The sequence below is a fragment of the Erpetoichthys calabaricus genome, chromosome 17 (assembly GCF_900747795.2).
Source record: "Erpetoichthys calabaricus chromosome 17, fErpCal1.3, whole genome shotgun sequence".
NCBI lineage: Eukaryota > Metazoa > Chordata > Cladistia > Polypteriformes > Polypteridae > Erpetoichthys > Erpetoichthys calabaricus.
Genome location: NC_041410.2, coordinates 85,040,984 through 85,064,332, shown reverse-complemented (window position 1 = coordinate 85,064,332; position 23,349 = coordinate 85,040,984). Strand labels below are relative to the sequence as shown.

General features: G+C 43.1%; 1 long non-coding RNA gene across 1 annotated transcript in view; it reads left to right on the top strand.

Annotated features, from left to right (window-relative positions):
* Positions 1-23,349, top strand: part of LOC127526195 (uncharacterized) — a 269,189-nt gene that overhangs the window by 222,549 nt on the left and 23,291 nt on the right. The gene's annotated exons all lie outside the window — the stretch shown is intronic.

The window sequence follows — 23,349 nt, the reverse complement described above, 5'->3', positions numbered from 1 at the left end:
AGGCAAACTGACGACTCCAAACTGGACCACTGTGAGTGGGGAGTTATGGAACCCCTAAATAGCAGAAAGGGATTGGTTTCTAAAATTCTCTCTCTTTTTGTTGTATTAAAATGTTGATGTTATATTTGTCATTGCTGCATAGGGAGGCCTGGTCACTAGAAGAGCAGGGATGCAAATGATGATAATATGTAGGACTTTGAAGCATATAACGTACATCTAGTGCATTCAGACTCCTTCGCTTATCTCACAATTTGTGGTGCAGCCTTGTGTTAAAATCATTTCAGTTCATTTTTTCCCCCCATCAGTCCACATCCAGTACCCCAGAATGACAAAGTGAAAAGAGGATGGTATCAATGATGAAAAACTGAAATATCCAATTGTCACAAATATTCAGAGCCTTTCCACAATACTTTGTAGAAGCCCATTTGCAAGCAATTCCAGAATCTTCTTGGGTTTGGACACAGCAAGCTTCACACACATCTGGATTTGGGGATTTTCTGCCATTCGTCTCTCTCCAGGTCCTCCTAAGGTCTGCCAGGTTGGATGGAGACCATCAGTGTAGTGGACAGTATACAATATATATAGAGTGGCCTGTAGAGGGTGTAGCAGAACCCAAAAAAAAATACACAACTTCCAGAGTCCTGGACTGAAATAAAGTTATTTTATTTTATAGAGTACTTTTACAGCCAGCAGAGAACCACTAACTAATCCAGTGAGGGAACTCTCTGTACCCACAGAGCAGATTCCACTCATCCTATCATTATCCTGAGCATCCTGACTGGGATAGCTCTCCATCTCTTTGCTCCCTTCAGCATGGTGTCCTTCTGGCTGGATAAGGTAGGACCTTCAATTCCAGCAGGTGGGTCAGTCCACATGTGTACATTACTATATATGTGCATATATACAGTAAGGAGACTGTGGAAGATAGTGGGTTCGCTTCCCGGTTTCTCCCTGTGTGGATAGCTCTTTGAGTACTGAGAAAAGCGCTATATAAATGTAATGAATTATTATTATTAATATTATTATTATTTATTTATTATTATTATATATGTGTGTGTATATATATATATATATATATATATATATATATATATATATATATAGAGAGAGAGAGAGAGAGAGAGAGAGAGAGAGAGAGAGAGAGAGACCACAAAAGGGTGCCACTTATCCTCAAACCTCAGACTAAATTCTACCCAACACAATTCTGGGTTCAAATAAAATAGTTTTTTATTTTTTACCAATACTTTTACAGACAAATATCAGCCCAAACAATCCAAAACAACTAAAATGTATTTTATACATATGATGGCCACTGGGGGGAGCACCAGAGCCAGAAACCCTTAACACAACTTCTACAAACACAGTTCCAGGACAAAGTCCTTTATTAAATAATTACATTATTCCAAGGCTCCTTTGATGATCAGTGGTTCTTTCTTCTTTTCTTTTCTTCTCTTTTCTTTTCTTTTCTTTTCTTTTCTTTTCTTTTCTTTTCTTGACTTTTAATGCCACCACTCCTCCTGGGTGAGTTTTGTCTGAGTCCTCTTCCAACTCTGACTCTCCAGGCCAGCTCTCTCATGCTAACTGACCAGGAAGTACTTCAATCTCCTTTGGGAAGCACTTCCGGGTTGGAAAGAACCATGGGATTCCTTGTGTGGTCAATTTCCAACAGGTCTTCTTGGTGGCCCCCAGAGAAACCAAGAGGGCAGCCCCATGAAATCATAACTCCAATGCAGCCCTGTGGGCATCAACACTGGGGCTCACCAGATATCATGGCTGCAGCCCAGTGTATGAGGGGGGGGAGTGCTCTTCTCACAGGAGGCCATAACCCACTGTCCTGTTCTTCTAGACTTGGTGTCGTTCCTGGGCTGCTGGTTCACCAGTTCCAGATTAATTGCTGCTGCAGTGTCCATGTCCTGGTGCAGAAGGGAAATTTCTCAGCTCCCTTGCCAACTTTCCTTTTGAATGGCCTCCTGGCCAGGCAAGGCAGTGAGGGTCCAATATTGGCTGGGATACCTGAGACTCCAGGTCGTCCCTCATAATATACTTTATAGATTCTAAACAAGGAGGACAAGTGCTAAGCTTCATTTTCGTTTCTGAAGTCTCTGTGTGCCACCGAGTTTCGGTTCTCCAGCTTGCCCTCGTGTCTTCTTCTTATTCGGGCTTCTCTGTATATTTGACCACATCTTTGCAGCTGCTGGTTATGTATTCTCTTCTCACAATGACACCTGGATGTAAACATCTCTTTACACTATTAAAGCCATTAAACATTTCCCCGTTGCTCGTTTAACTTTTTCAATTGCAGACTTAAAGTCATCCTTTATGAGTTTTATTTTTAGTTGAATATATTGGAAGGACCTCATTGATCTTGGATTATGTAGATCTGAGAAGGTTATTCTTATCTCTATGTGGCTGACTCCTTTATCCAAGGTGACTTCCAAGCGCAGTACTTATTAGGATGAAGCATAAAGTAAGTAAGTAAGTCAGTGGAGGAAACTGAACAAGCACCCTGGTTTGATTCGAGTCCATCCACTGTGCCACACTGCTTACCACATTACAGTGTGTTCATGGTCACAAAGAGCTTCACGCAATATCAGTCATTAAAGTTTTCACTTAGGTCATGTTTTTCCTGGCTTAAAGATACTCTCTGCTATGAAATCTTCATAATCGACCATGATTCACGATTTGTCTTACTTAAACATTTACCCATAAGCACAAAGACAAAAGCTCTGTGGATAACTTCTTATGGTTTAAACGGTGCCAACTCCCATTACCGTGGAGACGTCTGAACACAAAGACGCTCGCTGTCTTAATCAGCTGGCAGGATCACACACAAAGTCACATGTTCTGCAGGGCCACAGATGCACTTTTAACTGTGTCATGTCTGATAAGCTGAGTAATATATTAAACGAGCAAACTCTGACACAGGCGTTATCTCGAATGGCTCAGACCTTGTCAGCAAAGAGCATAGTGTGACGACAGTGGCAGCAATCCTGAAAATGTATCCGTTGTTCCCATTCACCTTTATATTTATCTTGTCTACTAGCTGTGGTCTCCGTCTAAGACAGGTTGAAATCTAAATAATCAACGTAGACCTCAGCATTAACGTTTGCAGTGTACCGTCCAGTATAAAACAAGTAGTAATAATATGCAATGCATTTTCCTTTCCAACAGATGGCGTATCCATTATAAGGCATTTGGTTTGGGAGTTGTAAAAGGAGTGGTAAAGTTTGCAATGTGCCATCTGCTGTCTAATGGACGGTGAGCAACCAAACAAACACGCAGATACACTGACACTTGTCCATTTATTAAGGTGCGTAGTCTAAGCTGTGTACAATAGGTGGGATGGCCCACAGTGGGATTGCCAGCTCAAGTAGGATTTTGGTTTATTTGTCTTTTTGTTGTTATTATTATTATTTCTTGTTTCGCTGGTTACTAGATATTATTTTTATTTGGACTTGCATATTGGGCAAATCATTTTTTGCTCTTTTGAGCATTTTTGCTAATTTTTCCTGTTTTGTAAAATAAATTCCTCCTTTATAAAGATCCCTTGTTAACTTTCTGTTTACAAGCCAGAGGTTTGGGGTTATCCATTCCATTGTAGGGCATTTTGATATCTCTTTAAGGTGTTTCTTTACACTTTGAATTGTTAAGCCAGATTTTCTTACTTTGGGCCTAACCAGGCCAAAGCCGGCAGGCTATGGTCAGGAGCAATATGGACTAGGTGAACCTCATTTGAGCTGCCTAGTGAAGGTACTGGCCTGCCTTTATAGGTCTTTCAGGACACCATCTTCTTCGTGTATGTGACTTCTAAGCACAGTACATTTTGAATTGACAAGCCAAATTTACTCATTTTGGGCCTAGTCAGGCCAAAGCCAGCAGATTGAGGTCAGGAGCAAGCCAGACTAGGTGTACTTCATCTGAGCTGGCTATTGAAGGACCTAACCTGCCTTTATAAGTCTTTTAGGACCCCTCACCCCATCTTTTTCATCTATGTGACTTCCAAATGCAGTACATTTTGAATTGTTAGGCCATTTCTCCTCACTTTGGGCCTAGCCAGGCCAAAGCCAACAGGTAGAGGTTAGGAGCCAGCCATAATAGGTGTATCTCATCTGGGCTGGCTATTGAAGGACCTAACCTGCCTTTATAAGTCTTTTAGGACCACTCACACCATCTTCATCATGTATGTGACTTCCAAGTGCAGTACATTTTGAATTGTTAAGCCAATTTTCCTCACTTTGGGCCTAGCCAGGCCAATGCCGGCAGGTAGAGGTCAGGAGCAAGCCAGACTAACTGTGCTTCATCTGGGCTGGCTATTGAAGGTACTGACCTGCCTTTATAAGTCTTTTAGGACCCCTCACCCCATCTTCTTCATCAATGTGACTTCCAAGTGCAGTACATTTTGAATTGTTAGGCCATTTCTCCTCACTTTGGGCCTAGCCAGGCCAAAGCCAACAGGTAGAGGTTAGGAGCCAGCCAGACTAGATGTATCTCATCTGGGCTGGCTATTGAAGGACCTAACATGCCTTTATAAGCCTTTTAGGACCACTCACCCCATCTTCTTCATCTATGTGACTTCCAAGTGCAGTACATTTTGAATTGTTAGGCCATTTCTCCTCACTTTGGGCCTAGCCAGGCCAAAGCCAACAGGTAGAGGTTAGGAGCCAGCCAGACTAGGTGTATCTCATCTGGGCTGGCTATTGAAGGACCTAACCTGCCTTTATAAGTCTTTTAGGAGCCCTCACCCCATCTTCTTCATCTATGTGACTTCCAAGCACAGTACATTTTGAATTGTTAGGCCAATTCTCCTCACTTTAGGCCTACCAGGCCAAAGTCAGCAGATCGAGGTCAGGAGCAAGGCAGACTAGTTGTGCTTCATCTGGGCTGGCTATTGAAGGTACTGCCCTGCCTTTAAAAGTCTTTTTGGACCCCTCACACCATTTTTGTCATGTTTGTGAGTCCTGTAGCTCATCATAATTACATTACTTTGAAACCTGTGGGTCACACAAGACCCCTCATATTACCAGGGCTAAATATATTTAAGAAATAGTTAAACAGGAAAGTATATCCCTGCCCTAGGCTGTTCTCTTTCCTCAACCACAGTAAATGTATAAAGAAAGTATAATAATCAGATATCCAGAGATAAAAGGAAATTTATTATATTGTAAGTTGTGATGTACAAAACAAACACACTTCACAGCTGTTCTATTTATATACTAATACAAAGACATATATAAGGAAAGCAAAGTAACCCAATTAATACTTAACGCTTTCCCCAACTATAATACTGTCAAATTATTTTCACCACATTAGACACAACAAACCCCCGCAGAAACCCCTCTGGCATGGCACGTCACATGGAGTCACAACCAAACCGCGGGGTGCAGTTATCAAATAGCGCAACTCAGATTTGTGAGTGTAGGTGAGTGAATGAAAGAAAAGCTGCATTCTATTTACCTCGGAAGTTGGATGTTAGAGCTGGGAATGACATCATGCCGGCTGTTTTGTCTTTGTAGAGAAATATTTTACTCTACTTTCCCCTTTTTGTATTATTAATATGTAGCCTCTGTCAGAACGCCTCAAATCTCCCAGACTTACCACTGTTTATAAGGTATTATAGTACAGTAATCCCTCCTCCATCGCGGGGGTTGCGTTCCAGAGCCACCCGCGAAATAAGAAAATCCGCGAAGTAGAAAGCATATATTTATATGGTTATTTTTATATTGTCATGCTTGGGTCACAGATTTGTGCAGAAACACAGGAGGTTGTAGAGAGACAGGAACGTTATTCAAACACTGCAAACAAACATTTGTCTCTTTTTCAAAAGTTTAAACTGTGCTCCATGACAAGACAGAGATGACAGTTCCGTCTCACAATTAAAAGAATGCAAACATATCTTCCTTTTCAAAGGAGTGCGCGTCAGGAGAGTGAAAGAGAACAAAGCAAGCAGTCAAAAAAAAAAATCAATAGGGCTGTTTGGCTTTTAAGTATGCGAAGCACCGTGCAGCATGTCCTTCAGGAAGCAGCTGCACACAGAAGGTAGCAACGTCCCGATCGTCTAGGTGTGCGAACAGCCCCCCTGCTCACACCCCCCTACATCAGCGCAAGAGAGAGAGAGAGAGAAAGTAAGTTGGGTAGCTTCTCAGCCATCTGCCAATAGCGTCCCTTGTATGAAATCAACTGGGCAAACCAACTGAGGAAGCATGTACCAGAAATTAAAAGACCCATTGTCCTCAGAAACCCGCGAAGCAGCGAAAAATCCGCGATATATATTTAAATATGCTTACATATAAAATCCGCGATGGAGTGAAGCCGCGAAAGGCGAAGCGCGATATAGCGAGGGATCACTGTATATAACTTCTCCCCACCTTCCCTTTTACATCTATAACCTCAGGCAATTAGGTGTAGTAAAAGACAAGCAGGAGGTAAGTTACAATTTAAACAATGTATTATTGATAATACAGTAACACTCCAGTAATCTATCTATCTATCTATCTATCTATCTATCTATCTATCTATCTATCTATCTATCTATCTATCTATCTATCTATCTATCTATCTATCTATCTATCTATCTATCTATCTATCTATCTATCTATCTATCTATCTATCTATCTAATGGGGAGCGGGCTGATTAATTATTCACGTCTGCGTGGGAAATCAGTGCAGCCATCCCTCATTTATGTCTCCATGGGCAGATTAGCACAGCACCTGCACTCGGGGTCTAAAGAACTGAGTTCAGAGAGAATCGGAAAGTCAGAAATGAAAGAAGGTTTTGAAATGAGTGGATCAGCAGAGTGACCAGTGTGAAAGAGAGAAGGGACTAGGCCGGTGAGTCCCCAGGGGGGCGAGCAACGGGTAACGTTCTGGGAGAAGCTGAAGCAAACTGTGAGGAAGCAAGGGTCTTTGAGGGCTCTGGGGATCTCTCAGCTTTTATCGATGGAGGCTTGCAGGGGCTATCAGCGGATACTATCTGAGTTGGCCAAAAGGGACTTAAGAAGAATTAGTTGAGAGGTGTTCCATACCTGCTGAACAAACTTGGCAAAATCAGGGGAGACGACTGGAGTAAGAAAATGTAAGATGGCTGATCCTGATTTGAACTTTGTGTTAAGTTATTGATAGCGTGGCCTGCCATTGTGGGATGACTCCACGTTGTGACCTTCCATGTAATCAGGACAGCAGTCGAGATGTCATTAACACACACGTCACGGTCTCGTGAGATTGAGGATTCCATCCAAGACCTTTCTTGTGTGTGTTTCTTTGCTTACGGTTTTGCTTTGTTTTCTCATCTGCTTTTCAGCCTCAGTGTTTTGGTTTTATCAACATCCTATCTTTAACTTTGGCTTGTTTTTTTGACTTTGTTTTGTTTTCTGATCCCTTATCAAATTGAAACGGCTTCCTGGTTTACCTTGGCAGGTCGCAGCCAAGCCACGGCAACCGTAACAGCCATCTCGATTTCTCACACCGAAATGCTGGCAGTGCCAGGTTCTGACAATCTGAAATTGCCCACTTACTTGCATCATTGGTGTTTAAATGTGAGAAGGTTATTCTCCCACTTACAGTCCACTGCCATTTCATTCACACCAACTGACCCACCCGTTTATCACTTTGCTGTTGGCAAGAATTGTGGTGAGACCCCCGAGACAAATTCATTAAGTGCCAAGAAAGGTAACATCCTGAAAAGTGTAATTATGAGAAGGTTGCTTTAAAACTGTGTGTCCTTCATCACAATATTCTCAACTAAGACTTAAGATCGAAGACATCTCCAAAAAAAAATGACATTCAGGACAAAATTATCGATTTCAATTTCATTTTTTTTCAGCGTGAACTCTTTGCGTGATGGAAATTGATTAAAGCTCAACGGGGTGATTAGTAAGATGCTGCATTAGTGGACCTTTCATGGAAATACTTTTCAGAACCTCTTGGGCTGCACATAATCATGGAAATTTTGTAGAATATGTTTAAAATAAAGTTGACTGTGCACAGGTTTATAGAATGAATCTCTACTTCCGATGAGAATTTATTTCTTCATAACTCATCAGTGCTGTAATTACACGAGAAATTAAATCCAGGTACATTAAAAAAATGCTGCCGATTGATGAAAGTCATTTAAAAATGATTGTCTCTGGGCATTCAACTCGCTTTTAAGTGGGGCACGGAGTCTGAATGGCGACCCATCATTTTAGCTGGCATGGACTGTGCCACTCTAGCTATGCCATGTAAGCCCACTAATACTCCACTGCTGGTGACACACTGGTGAGATGCCCCACATTATGGCCCTAGATAGACAAATAGATAAATAAATATGAAAGGCACTATATAATAGATAGATAGATAGATAGATAGATAGATAGATAGATAGATAGATAGATAGATAGATAGATAGATAGATAGATAGATAGATAGATAGATAGATAGATAGATAGATAGAAACACATGAAAGGCACTAAATATGATAGATAGATAGATAGATAGATAGATAGATAGATAGATAGATAGATAGATAGATAGATAGATAGATAGATAGATAGATAGATAGATAGATAGATAGATAGATAGATAGATAGATAGATATTAATTTTAGTATAGTAGGCAGGATCAGACAGACAGACAGACAGACAGACAGACAGACAGACAGACAGACAGACAGACAGACAGACAGATAGATAGATAGATAGATAGATAGATAGATAGATAGATAGATAGATAGATAGATAGATAGATAGATAGATACCACCTAAAATACACACCAGAATTACAGAAAAAGAAGAAAAATACATCCTGAAACAAACCTTCCTTTAGTTTGTTGTAACTGCGCAGCACAGCTATAGAAAAAACTGGACTTGTGTGTTCCACTATTTATGCCTGACAAAAATCAAAACAAGACTTGAAGAGCCATCTGAGAAATAAGCACAAGCCTGCAGTGTCCCCTGCTGGCCAAATTAAATAACTAGAAAGGAGTCAGAACATCTGCTCAGTCCATTCTGTCAACTAGTGATTTTAAGAACCTTCTTCAAGTGGGGCATCTTAACAGAAAAGTAACAGCAAGTCTGCAATTGGTTACATTTCTGAGTCTTTTTATTTTTTTTACAGTGGGAGCATAGGCAGGTAAGCTGATTTGCTCATGGTCACACATTGTCAGTTGTGGAATTTGAACTCACTTCAGGAGTTAAAGGCCAAGGCTTTAACCAGCACAGCATACTTAGTGATCCATATGGCCTAGGGGTATAACCTATGAGATTGTATTGCCATTTATCTTGCCTTCTATCTATCTATCTATCTATCTATCTATCTATCTATCTATCTATCTATCTATCTATCTATCTATCTATCTATCTATCTATCTATCTGTCTGTCTGTCTGTCTGTCTGTCTGTCTGTCTGTCTGTCTGTCTGTCTGTCTGTCTATCTATCTATCTGTCTGTCTGTCTGTCTGTCTGTCTGTCTGTCTGTCTGTCTATCTATCTATCTATCTATCTATCTATCTATCTACAACAACAACAACATTTATTTATATAGCACATTTTCATACAAAAAGTAGCTCAAAGTGCTTTACATAATGAAGAAAAGAAAAATAAAAGACAAAATGCAAAATTAAAATAAGATAACATTAGTTAACATAGAAAAGGAGTAAGGTCCGATGGCCAGGGTAGACAGAAATGGATCTATCTATCTATCTATCTATCTATCTATCTATCTATCTATCTATCTATCTATCTATCTATCTATCTATCTATCTATCTATCTATCTATCTATCTATCTATCTATCTATCTATCTATCTATCTATCTATCTATCTATCTATCTATCTATCTATCTATCTATCTATCTCAGAAACACCCAGTGTGGCTGTGTATGTGATTGTGCCCTGCAAAGGACTGGACTGGCACCCCATCCAAGGCTGGTTCCTGCCTTGCACTCAGAGTTGCCAAGATATGCATCAGTTCCCTGTCCCACATATAAGTGGATTAGACAATACCACTAATTTTAATCACAGCCATAAAACTGGAGTTTTTTACAAAGATTGGGCAATGTTCAGTTAGTTTGATTCCTTCTTTAAAAAGTACGTACACGAATTGAAGGTGGCCTGTAATTTGAAAATGGTCAACACTGGAAGGCGAGATGAAGAGCCATGAAGAAGGCTCAAAGCTCACATTGACTTGAAACTGTCTGGACACTCAGGAGCTCAGCTTTCCTTTGCCATATTAGCACCCATGAGTGCTCTTTAATTTGATCTCTAGTCAAGAACACATCCCAGATGGGATGTGAGACCACCTCAGGGTATCCTGCTACACACTCACACACACACACACACTCAAACGTTAGAGGTGTCATTTAACCAAACCACAGGTCTTTGATAATGGAGAGGAGATCTAGCCGATTGTGTGAATATATTATAAAAATCAAAGCTGACCCCATACCGTGCAGGATGCCAGTCCTCCCTGCTGGTATTTGTTTCACACCACATATTAAATACATCAAATGAAAAAAATAAATAAAGTTTGCTATTCCTGAAGATTCCTGTACATATTCTGGTGTTAAGCATATTTCAAACGAGACCCCGAGATCAAGTGTCGCTTTTATCACCTGGATAATCCTACAACAGAGTTGGTAGTTCAAAAGGCAATCACCGGTCGAAGATGAATTACTGAAGTGCCTAAAAACACAACTTATCTTACCTACTGACCCAAATTGCTTTGACCAAGTGGAATGCTCTATCCTGAAAAGTCCATACTTGCTTAGAAATGCCCTTCAAACATTTTCTAAACAATCTGTAAAAAAGTTAAAAAAAAAAAAAAAGAAAGGAGTAGCGCTCTGTCCCTGGGGATGCATGGAGTCAATTCAAAGTATGAACGGCATGTCATCTCGCCCCAGGAAAGGTCACGATATTATAAACAAGTTGATGGAGTGGACGTGATTTTAGCCTTGCTGCAGGCCGTAATAAGCGTATTCCAAAGAGAAGTGTTAGACACTTAACCTGCGCCTTCAAGGGTTACGGAAGAGATGGCGGCTTTGGAAATGGAACTTCGGCAATCTGTGAATTTAGAAAACATAGTCACGCTTTATATAGTGCCTAACATCCGAGAAGAGTTTCTTCTAAAGAAAATGTTAAGAGAAAGAATAAATAAATAAATGAAGGTGGTGCCCGGACAGCCACAAAGGAAGACAGCAGCCCAAGCAGGTTGAAATGTAGTGTGGCTGGGTACAGGAGAGCAAAGAAGATTTTGGGGTGCCAGCCGGGTCATTCGAAGACGAGGAAACAAAAGAAGAAGAACGGAAGTAGCTCTTGTAGGCACGTGCAGTCAAAATGCAATAAAGGTGGAGATTTTTGTTGATCTTAGTAGAGCTCCATTAGTCCAGAAGTGACACCTCCTCCTGGTGCACCCGGGTATTTATGTTGGCGGGACTGGAAGGGGCGGAGCTAATGGTCCTCTCGGTACCATCGTGAAAGGAGGAAAGGTAGCATTATCAGCAGTGCCCCCTTCTGGCCTTGGCGGGTTATTACCTTCCTCGACTGAGCCTGTGAGGAAGTCCTCCAATGCACAGGTGTGACAGTAGCAATTGGCATTTCCATGTCACCAGTTACTGGTCACACAATCTTCCCACCAGCTGAGAAGCAGCTATCGTATGTCCTTAACCCATAACAAAGGAAACACCAGTCTATATAAAGAAGATTTCAGGAAAATGATGGTCTGTCCATCCTGCAATTGCTTCCAGCATGTCCTCCAACTTGTAGGAAAAATTTGGGGGTTGGCGGCAGGATTGGCACTCCAGCCACTGTAAAAAAAAAAAAAACTCATACTGTTGAGTGTGGTGCTGAGGTGTCACCCATTGCACTCAGATCTCAATCCTGGTGGTTTGCTGTGAGGTGGTGTGGCAAACATGCTGTAATCAGCGCATGCTCCCAACCTCTATGGCAGGGGTCTCCAACACGTCGCTCACGAGCTACTGGTAGCTCACCACCCCTTTCCAAGTAGCTCGCCAAAGGGTTAATGAATCCTACATAAATTTGAAAACTCGATTAGTCAAATTAAGGGTGGGAGATCTTTCCAAAAAAATCATATCATGATCCACAATCTGAATTGCAAACTATCTTTTCAATGTGGCATACACTTAAGAGAATATCCGGACTCAAACTCATCAAGACCTAAGTAACATTTTATTTTAAATATCAAACAAAGTTGAATTCAAATGTTCTCTCGTTCGCTAGCTTAGCAGAGTCAAGTTAGACGCCCCGAAGCTGGTGAGTGAGTGAGGGAGGCCCTCCCCTCGGCCCACTGCGTGGATCTCGGATTCGCGCAAATAAATCAAAACCACAAGTGAACTCTGATACATAGTGAAATGAGAGAAGCCACAAAATCAACCGGAATGTTCAAGCAAATTACAGAAAAAAACCCGGTCTAAATCCGTTAAGTAGTTTTCTCGTGAAAAGCGGACAGATATACAGACATTGGATTTTATATATTATATATTAGTAAACCTTCAAAATCTTTAAAACCTTGGACAGCTGGGAGACAAAGTCAGAGAGGTGGAACTGCGTTGGTTTAGACATGTGCAGAGGAGAGATGCTGGGTATCAGGAGAGAAGGGTGCTAAGGATAGAGCTGACAGGGAAGCGGAGAAGAGGAAGGCCTAAGATAGCGTTTCTCAACCTTTAAGTATTTGCGACCCGAGTTTTCATAACAGTTTTAATCGTGCCCCCCCTAACGTTTTTTTGAAAGGAGCCCACTAATACCAATTTGTTCTTTTTTAATTAATGATATATCATAGATGCATATTTTATTATACCTACTTAAATTTTATCAACATTTATCTAACACTATATTTATTTTTCTAGTATCAGAATGTAGTTTAAGTTAATTTGTTTTGGTTTCAATTGATGTATTTTTCATATTTTTGATTCTTGTCTTTTTTTCACATCTTCGCGCCCCCCTTTTTGTTACTTTGCACCCCCCTAGGGGGGCCCACCCCACAGATTGAGAACCGCTGGCTTACACCAAATACTTGGAATGTGTGAGGTACAAATGAGGGAGAGCAGAACTGAAGAAAAGTTGGGGTGCCAACCGGGCCAAAAGTCCAAAATAAAGAACAAAAACGAGCATCCGGTGGAGCAACAGAAATGAAATCTGTCCTTCATAGATGTTTGGAGACCCTTAATTAATTCAATACAATACAATTCCAGCTTTGAGGCTTCAGATTTTTCCATCTCAGTAGAGGACCTCTGAAACTCTCTTAGAGTGACCATTGGGTTCTGATCAAGACCCATCTTTGCCTGGTTACAGTTTGGATGGTCAACTCTATGAAGAATCCTGGTGGTTCCAAACTTCTTCTATTTGTTCATTTTTGTCCTGGGGCAATAAAAACATCTATTGTTTTGTTTTTGTTTCTTGGACCCTAATGGCCATCTTTTCAGTTCTAAGTAAATGGGGTGGTCAGGTTTGTACCCCGACTATTTCTCTGAGTGATCTTCTCCACTTCCTGGTTGTGATGTAGTAATAGCTGCAGTGCAGTAGGACCCTTATTCCAGGTCAGTCAGTGGTGTGTTGTGATGTGGATACAACCTTGTTGTTTCCTACATTTTATCTCATGCTACTTAGATTAGGTGGTCTTGATACATGGGCACATGGTCCAATAATCTGAGACTATCTGAGTTAACTTTATTTGTTTGTAGTGATACTATGGGGCTGAGGACCCCTAGAACATAAGGTCGAGAAAGATGAGAGGAGACCATTCAGTCCATCAAGCTCATTTGTTTGGCTAACAGCTAAGCTGTCCCAATATCTCATCAGTCAGATCAGGTCAGGTCAGGTTGGGGAGCATGTACTGGTACATCACGCTGTCTCACCCACCACACACACAACTTGGCATCCTGGTTAGCAAACCCCCAAGCAAACACGCGGTCCAGTCCTACCCTCCGGAAATAACCCTCTATCTGCCGCAGCCAGGTGTTAACGTGGGTCACCCCTTGACCTGGTCCAGCCACTCAGGTCCTCAACAATGAGGGTCTTGTGAGCCAGAATCGCACCACATGGTCGTAGTGCCGTAACAGACACTCCCTCACAATTTAGGTAATGTGCCTCATTCGGGTCTCCGTGAGCAACACAAAGTCAAACCAGTAGTACCCAAGGATTCTCCGAAGAGACACAGTACTGAAGGAGTCCAGTCTTCATCTCTGGTCACTGGATAGTGTCCATGTCTCACAAACAGGGAGCACCAGGACTCTAAAGACTTGGACCTTGGTCCTTTTGCAGAGATATCGGGAGCGCCACACACCCCTTTCCAGCGACCTCATGACCCCCCAATATTGACTTCATAGGAAGAGTCACCAGAGACTTGAATGTCACTGCCGAGGTAAGTAAACTTCTCGACGAGGTCGACACTCTCTCCGCAAACAGACACACTGACGATGGATGTGCCCAAGAGGTCATTAAAGGCCTGGCTCTTGGTTTTTATCAGGATACTCACAAGCCCAGACACTCAGACCCCTCGCTCAGTCTCTCGAGAGCCCCGATCAGAGCTTCCCTTGACTCCATGAAGATCACAGCATCATCGGCAAAGTCAAGATCAGGATTCTCCTTAAAGGTTGTCAACGTTTCTGCTTCAAATACATGGCTTGGACGTTTTTCCTATAGATTCTCATCGAAAGAAGTGCTTCCTAGTTTCAGTCCTAACACTGCATGTTTAATAAATTCATTCTGGGCCCATAGGACTCTGAAACGGTGTTATGGTGGGATGGTGTCGAAGTGGGGGGACCCCAATACTAGAAAAACCCATACTCACTTATTGTTTGTCTCCTCCAGGCTTGTGTTAGCCAATCCATTCGCAGATGACAGCTTTCTCTTTCTTTCACCCCCTCGGGCAAAGGAATGTTCAAAGTGGGAGGTCTCACCTATCCCAAAAGACCACAGTGGGTCAAAGTGACATCTCTCCCTCAGCTGCACACCTGTTCCTGCACAATATAAATCAGAAACAGCCGAGCCACACTCACCGACCTGGGGGGAGTCAGAGGTGTGGCTTACTTAGGCAGAAGAGGGCGCTCTGGTCTTCTGTATTGTCTTGACTGCTGACCACCTCACACCATCACCGCCTTTGACTTCTACGACACCTTCCATAATGTTGACTGGAGTTCTGATATTCAGCCTTCTCTTTGATACAAGATGACTTCTTTGGTTTTTGGGATAAAGCACTCTGAGTGAGCCGCGCTGCATATTTCAAAGTAGGCCCCATGGTCCTAATTCACTAAACGCCAAGTGGCCTGCAGGATGGAGCGGGCAATGAGCTCACTGCTACACTTCTCAACTTTTCATAAACACTTGAACCTTCCAGTCATTGAAGAATCTGCTGTTAGGCGTTTCACTTTAAGCTGGAGCTCATTGGAAAAATCCTTGGAGGCTCCTTACTGTTCATGAGCATCCACAAACCAAGCAGATCTTCTTGGACTCAGAAGAGAAACTCAAACAAACATCATATTGTAGAAAAGAGAATCAGAATTAAGCTTGGGGGCCCTTAGTCTGGAGAAGCTGGTCTTATCCCAGCAAAAGCAATTCCATGAACAGGGTGGTAGTCCGTAGAGGTTGGGAGCACACCCTGATTACAGCACGTTACCACACCACAACACAGCAAACCACCGGGATTGAGATCCGAGTGCAGCGGGTGACACCTCACCTGGCACCACACTGAACAGTATGAGGTCTTTAACAATGGCTGGAGCGCCAATCCTTCCACCAACCCCCAAGTTTTCCCTGCATGTTGGAGGACCTGCCTCCAGGGCTGGATGCAGATTAACGTCATACCCAGGACAGAGCATTTGAAGGTTAAGGGGCTCAGGGGCCCAATGGAGCAGAGTCACGTTAATTGGATTCGAACCGGAAACATTCTGATTGCTGGCACAGAGCTACCACTGTGCCTGCAGTAGATGGTAGTCCATTACAGATTGAAAACAAACACACTAGGGCCAATTTAGGTTCGCCAGTCCACCTAACCTGCATGTTCACCTAACCTGGGATAAGGGGTGACGGCTCCAAATTTGGAAGGACAGTGCCTTCTCATCTTCCTGAGGGATCTCCTATGCATTCTGGAGGGAATCTGGGAACTGAGCTTCATCTCAGAAAAACCTAACCTGCAAAGGAAATCCAAAAAATGAGGGTTGGGTCCTGGGGGATAAACCTGTTTAATTTTGTTATCCAAAGGATGTGGAAAATTAGCACCAACGTGTCAAGCACAAAAGTTTGGCTTAATGTCTGAAAACAAAAGAACCTCCAGAGGGTTTGGAGCTCGTCTGGCAGTGGACGCTGACTTCTGGTTTATGTAGTGGCTGGAAAGGGGCGTGGCTCAGTGTGTGGGGGAAATTGCCTCATTGGTCTTCCGGTGTTTGTTCCTCCTCTATTCTAAGGAAACAAATGGAACAAAAGTTAGTGGCTGGTCACATTCTTTTCCTTCCTTTTATTCATCCAGTACAGGGGATCCTTGGGTTACATCACAGTTCTGTTCTTACAACAGTGATGTAACCCGAATTGTGGTGTAAGTTGAAACACACCCTAGCCTAAGTCACTTACCTATCCTAACTTGAACTCCTCCACTTGAGGCAGGATCTCGCTCCCAACCCTGAGAGGGTACTCCACCCTTTTCCGGCTGAGGACCATGGTCAGATCCTAACACATTTGCAAAATCATAATCTAGAACATAAAAACACAACTAAGCCACAGAAAAAGGAAAAGGACATAAATATACTGTACTGTACACTGTACTGTAGTAACAGAAAAAATGAGTGTAAAAAAATCCTTAAATTAATTCCTTCTCATGTCTCAATTTTTTAAAGTTTTTATGGGAGTGAGTGTTGTAAACTCGAAACGTCGTATGTCGAGATGCTGTAACCCGAGGACCAGCTGTATATAAAATATCGAGTGCCAGTCAAAAGTCTGGAATCACTTGGATATTTTAATGTTTTTGATAGAAATTGATATCTTTAATTTAATCAAGATGCCATTAAACTGATTTTAAAATATTACTAGTTTTTCTATTGGCTATTACTGCTTGAAATGACAGATTTTTAATTTATTATACACTGTGATGAGCGGTCAGGGGAGAGGGCATTGGTGAGGTAATACCTCCCTTGGGACACTAGAGGGCAGCCCTCCTGGGCAGCTGTGGCACCACGGATTCCCGCAGGGCATGCTGGGAGCTGGAGTTTGGTGCAGCCCAGTTGGTTTCCATGTTTGCTACCAGGGGGATGCTGCAGAGCCCTTAAAGGACCTCCAGCACACCTGGGAGTGATTCAAGGCAATACTGAAGAGCCAGCTGGAACGCTCCCGGGACCCGAATAAGAGGAGCCACCTCACTCCATTCAAGAAGACAAAGCCTGAGGAGGAAGTGGAGGCGGACGGACTGGCGGCAGAGAAGGGACCGTGTTGTGTGTTGAACCTGTGTTCTGCCTGTCTGTGTCGGGGGTTAGGGCGTCTTCACAACACATATGGCCTCAATTCTTCTTTTCCAGTAGCCATTCTGTCAGCCCACCTAATGGTCAACTCCCTTAACTTATCTTTATTTAGTCATTTGAAATGCTAATTGGTTATTAGAGAAACCCTTATAAATGCAATCCCACCGCTGACACCTGTTATTCTCTTCATGGGACTTGCGAGGTACTGGCATTCTTAAAGTTCAGTTCTGCCTTCAAAAATGGTCCAAATGTAATGGCTTTCTCAATGAAACATGCCAGTTTATTGTTTTTATGCAGAATGGAGGGAATTCCATGTGACAGATTTGATTCCCAAGCTGGAGATTTCATACAAAGTTGTCCTTCAGACAAGAGGCCAAACTGGATCTGATGAGGACCCCCTTGCCCTGATCGGTGCCTCACCACAAATTTGATCATGGAGGTCTACGGAGCGCTCCTTGGACTTCATGGCTTGTTTTGTGTGATGACATGCAGTGTGAATTGTGGGACCTTCTATGCACGGGGATACACATGCCTTCCCAAATGATGTCCATTCATTTCTAATCACCACAGGTGGGTCTCTAATCAAGCTCTAGAAACATCTCAAGAAGAGAAGGCTCCAGTTTGGAGTGCAAAGCTTCCTGAGACCTACCAAGAAGACTCAAAGCTGGAATTGCTGGCAAAAGGGACTTCTATAAAGTCATGAATTAAGGGTTTAAATACTTGTATGTTTTTGGTTTTAAACACATTTACTATCTTTTCTGAAAACACATTTTCACTTTGTCATTATGGGTTATTGCGTGCAGACTGATGGGTGAAAATGGCAAATGAATAAAGGGGTATACTTTATGAATACTTTCTCAACTCACTTTATTTTATTATAATAAACCCTTTTGTTTTAGCACATTTGGGCCTCACTAGTATTATTCTGGGTTTGGGGGTGGATGGCTCTACAGTGCCTCCTATCTGTTACAGTTTGTAAATACATGCTCAAGGTGAAGGATATGGACAAGACGATGTGATTTGGTGGCAGGTCAGCCATGCCCTGTTCAAAGTGATTAGACACAAAAGTGTGCAGAAGGCCTAAATGGACGAGATGGAGGATAATCTCTTGCCTGGACTGGGTGCCTTAATGGATGGACCACTGGAGTGGAGACTCAACCCAACAGACACAACACCCTATAATCTTCACTCTATAATGGATGGACTGGCTCAATGTGGATTCCAGGAACAGTTCATACCCGCAAACAGAAGGTGGCAGTGTTTCTCAAGGCTGATCCCAATCAGGACACCCGTAGGGTTGCATGGGAATTGGAGTCCAGAAGTGCAGCCGTGTTGGGGTCTCTTGGGTACTAACAGAGGGTGCCGTCAAGAGAGGGCAACACTTGTTTCTGCGTTACCCAGAAGAGCTCCAGCAAGGCAAAGACATGGTAAGCAGTCCTGGGTTACGCTTGAAAAGAAGCCCACCTCCTCACACTGGGGAGTCAGAATCAGGAGACAGTGGGCAACACTCTTGGAGGATGGAAGGAGGAAAAACTTTGTCTTTGTCTGATTTATTTGTATTGTGGCTAATCTTTGCAAGGGTGCTTATTGGAAGGCTGCTTTGGATGAATAAATATCATTTATTTAAAACCAGAATTGTCCTGCAGTGGGTTGGCACCCTGAACAGGACTGGTTCCCTGCCTTGTGCCCTGTGTTGGCTGGGATTGGCTCCAGCAGACCCCCGTGACCCTGTGTTCGGATTCAACGGGTTGGAAAATGGATGGATGGATAAAACCAGAATCATATTGGGAATTACTGGGTCTAATATCTGGGGCTTAGTGGCGCCACCTGGTGGTTACTAGCCATTGATTTTAATAGGAATGAATGACTAAGAAGATCATGCTAGGTAGTCAATTAAATCATTTGGAATTCAATATGGTTAATTCTTGATGTTTTGCTTGTTGTGATATTTGCTTTGGGGCGGCACGGTGGCGCAGTGGTAGCGCTGCTGCCTCGCAGTTAGGAGACCCGGGTTTGCTTCCCGGGTCCACCCTGCGTGGAGTTTGCATGTTCTCCCCGTGTCTGCGTGGGTTTCCTCCCACAGTCCAAAGACATGCAGGCTAGGTGGATTGGTGATTCTAAATTGTGCTTGGTGTGTTGGTGTGTTTGTGTGTGTCCAGCGGTGGGTTGGCACCCTGCCCGGGATTAGTTCCTGCCTTGTGCCCTGTGTTGGCTGGGATTGGCTCCAGCAGACCCCCGTGACCCTATGTTTGGATTCAGCGGGTTGGAAAATGGATGGATGGATGGATATTTGCTTAAGGTGGTGGGATGGATGAAAAGCCCCTCAGTTTAGAAAACAACTACTAGGTGTGGTGACCATATTGAATTTAGACATAAAAGAGGACAGTGTTATGCTTCGGCCAGGATTTGTTTACTCTGTAATATTTATTCTTCTTTTAATTGATCTTTCTGTTGACATTAAGTGATCATTTTTGTGTTATCTATTTTTGTTAATATTGTTATGTTCAGATATTATTTAGTATTTACATACTGTGTGGTTTTCTTTGCCTGTGCTCCTTTTTTTATGTGGGTGGAACCCTCAAGAGGCAGCGCCACTGTGACATCACTACTTAGGTACCGCCCCCATTTGCCTGTGCTCCTTTTTTTTTATGTGGGTGGAACCCTTGAGAGGCGGGGCCACTGTGACATCACTACTTAGGGACCACCCCCCAAACTTTCTATTTCAGACTGGGCAGTAGGTCCTTCAGAGGTTCATTGAGGTTTGTGTAAGGGTTGTTTGAATTTCTGGTTTAATTGGATATTATTTTTGGAATTACTGATTACTGGACAGCAGTTTGGATTTGTCTTTTTAGTCATACCCTTTGAGTCTTATTTTTGCATTTTCCTATGCCTTGCCCTTTTTGTGCTTGTTTTTTTGTTATGCTGACCACTAAATACGAGTTGACTCATAGTCGTCGATCCATAGATGGACATCACCCATGTGTTGTCTCATAAACTGTCTTCAGGGCTGTAGTGCTAAATACAAGCTTATTCATAAAGGATGGCTTACACCAAATGCTAGGAGTGTGTAAGGTACAAATGAGGGAGAGCAGAACTAAAGAAAAGTTGGGGTGCCAACCGGGCCAAAAGTCCAAAATAATGACCAAAAACGAGCATCCGGTGGAGCAACAGAAATTAAATCTGTCCTTCATAGACATTTGGAGACCTTTAATTAATTCAATACAATACAATTCCAGCTTTGAGACTTCATATTTTTCCATCTCAGTAGAGGACCTCTGAAGCTCTCTTAGAGTGACCATTGGGTTCTGATCAAGACCCTTCTTTGCCTGGTTACAGTTTGGATGGTCAACTCTATGAAGAATCCTGGTGGTTCCAAACTTCTTCTATTTGTTAATTTTTGTCCTGGGGCAATAAAAACAGCTATTGTTTTGTTTTTGTTTTTTGGACCCTAATGGCCATCTTTTCAGTTCTAAGCAAATGGGGTGGTCAGGTTTGTACCCCGACTATTTCTCCGAGTGATCTTCTCCACTTCCTGGCCATGATGCAGTAATAGCTGCAGTGCAGTAGGACCCTTATTCCAGGTCAGTCAGTGGTGTGTTGTGATGTGGATACAACCTTGTTGTTTCCTGCATTTTATCTAAAGCTACTTGGATTAGGTGGTCTTGATACATGGGCACATGGTGCCAACCGGGCCAAAAGTACAAAACAATGAACAAAAACGAGCATCCGGTGGCGCAACAGAAATGATGCATAACAGATGCCCGTTTAGCCTCTGCAGCTTTCCAAAATGATCCCCTCCCTCGAGCGGGTATGGGTCCGTCACGCAGGACTGTGTTCCTCATACTGAAACACCATTTCCTGGGAGCCCTCAAATTTATGTCTTCCTAAAGGTAAGAGGCGTGGCTTAGCTGAATGTGGGCGTGGCTGAGGTGCCCTCACGGTAGATAAATGTCTGCATTTTTAAATGAAAATGTATTGGTGTGCATGGGGCCTAAGTGGGATGAGTTTTGAGGGTGAAAGAGTTTTTTAAACAAATGGAGATTAAGAGGGGATGTGACTGAAAGGTTTACAATTATCGATGTGAATCAGTACAGTGGATCCAAACTGTAACTTTAAATTGATTGGAAACTTAAATTGAGGCCGAGCCCAGCAATCCATTAGGCAACATAGGGCTCTGTCACCTGAGGGGTACTGTTTATGTAACTCAAGGGGTGTGACCCCCTAGTACTCAAAGTCTAATAATACTGGACTTCGAGGGGCACCGTTTATGTAACTCTCAAGGGGTGTGCACTCCACATGACCCCTGACCCCAACCCAGATCCTCAAAGTTTAATAATATTGTCTATGAACCATGAAGAGTGTCGTATATGCAGGGCCGTCATAACGCATGGGCACACTGGGCAGTACTGGCACTGACACTGGCATAGGGGCTCAATGCTCATCTATGTATGTTGTGACTTGCTGAGTGGTTGTGTAGGTAGGGGACCCAGTGCACTGTTTTGCTCGGGGTCCTATAATGGTGTTAAGATGGCCCTGCATTTATGTAACTCAATGGCTCTGGACCCTTCAGCTCCCCCCATTCACACTATGGACACCAAGGGAGGTCATTCTGGCAGCTCACAGGTAGCAGGTTACCCCCACCTGGAGCTCCATAGGGGCTTTGGCTGGCACTGAAGGGCAGATTTCACAAAAAATATTTGATAGTTCTTCTTCACACAAAGACCCCCAGTAGTGACAGTAGGACTTTAGGGATCTTCAAATCTCGACTTGATGATATTTTAGTCAATCTCAGGGAATAGGATGGATGAGCTTGTAGAGTTGAGTAGCCTGTTCTCGCTACAATTGTTCTAAGGTTTTCCTTGTGCCAATCATTTGGCCAGTAAGTCGGCCATTAATCGAGATGGGCCCACCTGCAGACCTCCTCAGCTCAGCCAATCAAATAGCACAGCTGGACAGCCAATTAGATTGCAGGTTTTTGTCACATGACTTAATTGACTTATTGAGTCAGATAACTGTCCCCCATCCCTAATCTTAACCATCGTGTAACCAGGTATTATCATATAAAGCGACAAGACTCCTCGATGGAGTGGAGCTCTGGGGGTCCTCAGCTAGAACCCGTTGCCTTATTCAAGTCCTCCTAACTGGAGCCCCAAGTCTTCTTACGGTTTTGTTGGATTCTTTTCCGACATACACGTCCACGGGGAGAACATGCAAAATCCATGCAGACAAAATCCAGGTTTCCTGGATTGGAATCATGCAGTCCCTGTGGTGATAGGGCAGCAGCCCAAGCGTATGCCCCACCATGCCATGCATAAAGATTGGCAGTTAAATATCATTTTGAAAGACTGCCACAAATAACCCTGCATCACAAAACTTGAAACACTCCAAAGGAATCAAAATACACGTCAAGCTTGTGTTCTCCCGCAGCAGGCTAGGGGGCTGGGGAGGTGGTCGAGGGGGGGGGGGGCGTGCGTGGCTGGCATTCCTCAGGTGGGCGCCTGGGGGGCGTGCGGACAGGTGTGAGAGTGAATCACAGTGATCAGTTGTCAGGAGGGGAATGTGGGGACAGCGAGTCCGGGCCCATCCGTTCGAGTCGAGTGTATTAAAGAGTGAGAGTGTTTACTAATGGCAGAGGTCCATGAGCAAAGTGTGCTTGGGCATTTAATGGCCAGGGGGCATTAAAGATAATAAATTCTTTTTTTCACTTTATAAAGAAACTTTCACATGTGCAACATCACCGTTTGGTGCATTTAACTGCTGCCATTTCGGGGATTGGACAAATAAACATAAACTTGCTTATCTAATTAGGCATTGGGTGGGGGGTAAGGTCTAGCCTGGTAGCAGCAGTGGGCACAAGACTGGATAGCTGTGGGCAGATACAAGTCCATCGCTTACCTGAACTCATTCATCCACTCCA